Raw genomic sequence first — 4,727 nt, 5'->3', positions numbered from 1 at the left:
AAGAGATATGTTTTCTTTTCCTTATTCTCTTTAATCTGATTGTAATATGATATTTATAGTGATTAAGTTAATCTCTTTGTTTAAAGAGATTAACAATTGGACGTATGATCTTTTTGATCTGAACCAGTATAAATACTTGTGTTGTATATTCTTCTCTATCTCTTTAATTAATCTACAGTTGCATTTAAAGGAACTAAAGGTTTAAATTAAATGGTAAATTTTTGGAAAATTTTTTAAAGTATTAATTTTATTAATAAACCAATTCACCCCCTCTTGGTTTTTTTCCAAACACAAATTATTTCGCTGCATGTTTTCAATATTACTTAGGTTCTGATCCACTCACTTAGTGAAACTATCTCCTCGCTAGGCGAAAAGTGCACAAATGTTCACTTGTCCAGCGACTAGATGACTTGCCCAACGAGTGTATCACTAGGACTCTAGGAGGAAAATCCTCTAAAATTCGCTCAAAGAGGGTGCTCTCTACCAACGACTACAAATTCAGTAAACTCTTTGACTTTGGATTCGTTGAGCGAGTAGGTACTTGACCAACGACTCCTAAGTCAGTGACCCCCTAACTTTAGGTTTGCTCAGCGAGTGAATTCTCGCTTAGCAACTCCCAAGTCATTAAGCCTTTAACTTTGGATTTGTTGAGTGAGTTATCCCTCGACCAACGAGTTGCATAATTATGTGGAACATGATTCTGCATAATTATGCATTCCCAATCAAGTCTAAACAACTCACGAACCTTCACAAATACCAAACACATACCAAACTTGAATGAATCACAAACATGAGTGCCAAAAACTCTCAAATACAAAACCAATTCAAATGTTATGCACAGGTAACAACCTCAAGTTTAAAACATCAATTTCACGCAACCATATATCATTCCATAGATCAAACACACCAACAATTCATAGTATCATCATATAATCTATCAATTCAATATTCCTATAACTTAAAAACACTTCAATTAACTTCACGTACTTGTAAGATGACTCGAACCACTCAAGGAGTGTCAAATCTCCCTTCTAGCTATCAGAACGGACTAGTCAACCTAAGAACATCATAACATGATCAAGGAACATCATTATAACCATTGATCAACAGAAAGTCACGAGGAAGACATATAAGTCACATGTGAGCCAATATCACTCACATGCATAGAGATTAACACCAAACCAAGGAAAAAGATAGAAATTTGACTAACTCAATTTGAGAAATTGATTGGACGGGAATGGAGAGCTCACCACAAGGTTCACTCTAGCGATTTCTGATCTTCAAAAAGATGAACACATGAATGAGAATTCTAGAGAGAAGAAAGAGAGCTATGAAAAAATGTTTTTAGAGAGATGAAGCGTTTATAAATAGTGGAACTCGTTTATAAATTTCTATTTATACTTTAGCTTTTTAATATTAAAATAATCGAATATCATTATTTTAAACACTCTATCAATCTTAAAATACCATTTTCTAAATTTTTACTTGAAGTAATTTTAGTAATGGAAAACATGATTGAGAAATACTTTATTGAGAAGTTACTAAACTCTATCTTAATTAATACATCATTGTGATTAACACTAAATGTGATGCATCTATGTATTATATAACTTTGTTTTTTTATTACTAATGAAAGAGGTCCATTGTTACAACCACTTACAGTCCTGCAACGTTGAGTGATTATCAGGAACAATAAACATATTACACAAGTGTTTGATTCATTGGGAAGGAGTACCATCCACATAAGCCACATTGGAAGATACAACAGTTATTCAAGAACGTTATCCCTATGTCAATTTTGACAACAATATTATCCTATTCAAGAACGTTATACAAAGCACATTTCCTTTTTCTATTTTTAAGCCTTATATTTTCTTAGCTTAAATAATTAAACAATTTCATGATATATTTGATAGTAATTCTATCATTGACCCACCACATAATTAATTTTAAATTATGTTAAAAAATTGGTTATGAAATTTTGTTTTTAAAAATGATAATAGTTGTTTTAAAATATTATTAGTAAGACATACCATCTAAACCAAAATCATGCAAAGTTTAAGACACTATTAATGATCCATAGATTGAACACACATCTATGAGTTCAACCACATCTCTATTAGCTAAACCACACCTTTATAGATCAACTTCTAACGCAAATTATTTAACCTAAAGTTCAACTTAATTAAGAAGTCATAAGTAACACTTTACACTAACAAAAAATCATATGCATCATAACAACCAATTATAATAACAATCAAAAGTTTTTCTATAAATAATTATTATATATTTTTTTTTACACTTGGTCAAGGTTGATACAATCCACACATTTCTTAATCTAAATTTCAAAGTGAAAACTCACATGCAAGAAGTTATACTTAAAATACATACGCCAACTTCAATTATAACTTAAATTTGATGTAAAAGAAGAAAATAAGATCGCCCCTTTGTCTAAATTTTCTTTTCAATATAAAGAAGTAAAACTTCACAGAGAAAACAAAATCACAAAATGTTCCTTAAAAAAAATCAAAAATCCTAAATCAAATCTTTTATCTTGTAAACATCAATAAACGGGCAAGTCTCATAAAGTTATTTCAATAAAATTAAAATTACACAAATATCTTAAAAATAATATAGCATTGTGAAAATCGTAAATTAAGATGTTATATATATATATATATATATATATATATATATATATATATATATATATATATATATATATATATATATATATATATATATATATATATATATATATATATCGTAAAACTCCTTTTAAAAATTTTAAATATGTTTTTATTAAAAAGAAAATTCAAACTCTCCTACTCCAAAAGTTTCAAACATAGAACCTTTGCTTCTCTTATAAAATGCATTATCTCCACAACTTCCATCTTATTCATGAAGCTTCTCACTCATAGTTCATCATTCTCGTGATCATAGGTCGAGGTTGCGATCGTTGTGAAGCCCTCTTTGAATCTGATCGAACAAAATCCTCTTTCAGGTAAGTCAAAATTTTTACCTACTTCGATACCTGCTCTTTTTCTGGGCCACGCTTGTAAGTCTTCTTGGGTTGTATGTGCTCATAGATTCTTTGTTTTATCTCCTTGCTAATCAATGGTTCGTTTGGTTAGGTTCGATTGTTTCTTTTCATTGTCTCTAGGTTGAGATAGAATTTTTGCAAGCTTAAGGGCATTTTTAGGGTTTTTAGAGTTTTAAGCGGTCCTTTGAAGGCGAGTGAAGCTAAACTTTACTTCTTGCATAATGATTTTGTTTGAATGTCTGGTTGTGTGTTGATGTTGTGTTTGGTAGCTCATTGATTTGTTGGTTTTGTTCTTTGTGGATAAGAGATGAAAAATCCTTAATTTCATGTTTAGGTATGTATGGGTAAGAAAAAATTTGGGGTATTGTTGAATGCATGTCGTTTAAAGATAAATTTGATGAAAATTGAGTTTGTAATGTGAAATTGGAAATGTTTCTAACTTGTATGAAGTTTATAATGAGGTTTAGGTTCTTGTGTTACTCCCAAATTGTAGAATTTAAGTTTTTACGTTATCCCAAACTTGCTCGGCGAGCCCTCCACTCGTTGAGCGAGTGCTGAAATTAACATTGGCAGAGAGGAAATCTCGCTGCACGAGTTGGATTTTTCAACTTTGAGTCATCTCGGGAAAATTGTGATTTTAGTTTATTATACTTCAGATCGAGCTGAAATGTTTACAATATGTCCTAGTCATATGATTCTTTATTTTGACTGTTGGGATCTTTGATTGAAGATCTATAGTCATAGCACTTTGTTTGGGTAAGGTTCCTATAGTTTAGGTTGGTGACAACTTCGACCTCCGTTGATTGTTTGGTATATAACTTTGTCCACAGTTACCCAATTGGGTTGATTTCTTTTGCATTAAATTCTTAATTCAATTATATTTAGTTTGAAGGTAAGAACATAATTTTTGGAATTTTGTAAAAGATGCAATTTTATTTTTAAAACCCCCAACCAATATGCATGTGTTGTTAAGTTACTGTGTAATATACTTGGTGATTATGTCAATGTTTGTGGATGCTATGAAATTTTGGAATATAGTGATGTATGATCTGTGATGATGATGACCTTGTCAATGGATAAATGTGTTGTATATTAATGATATTATGTATTTGACTTGTTAAACTGTGAATTGAGAACAATAATGAATTTTCAAGAGAAAATCCTTTTAAAGTATGTGTGTTTTGATGTGCATTAATGTAAGGATTCAAAATTTAAAAGTTTATCGTGACACTCTACTAATCATTCAAACTCATATAAAAGAGAATAAATTAGTAGTGGAGAGTAGTAGGAGGTACTGGTTGGAAGAACCATTTGTAGTTCTAGGAACCAATATATGATTAACCTTGTAGGTGAAAGTTATCCATCACAAGTGTCAAAGCTTCCAATTAGTTCTACACCAATGCTTGTTATCCGGACAATTGAGTTTAATGGGTCTTTTACAACGTGACTTGTTGCTTATAATGATGTGAATTACTTAGCTTCCTAATATGAGTTAATATGTTTAATAAAAACTTTTTTTTTTATGTTAGCTTACCTTAATTTGTGTGTGCATCTTGTGGTGTTGTTCTTCTTTTGCAATGATCACCAATATTTTTATGTAAGCAGATAAAGATTTAAGTTCCCCTGATGATGATGACGGTGATGGTAGTGCAACTATTTAGTTCTTTAGATTTGCTTTCATAAC

This window comes from Vigna unguiculata, chromosome 2 (assembly GCF_037176805.1).
Source record: "Vigna unguiculata cultivar grain cowpea cultivar isolate G323 ecotype 2 chromosome 2, ASM3717680v1, whole genome shotgun sequence".
NCBI classification, from domain to species: domain Eukaryota; kingdom Viridiplantae; phylum Streptophyta; class Magnoliopsida; order Fabales; family Fabaceae; genus Vigna; species Vigna unguiculata.
Note: the sequence above shows the minus strand (reverse complement) of the source record.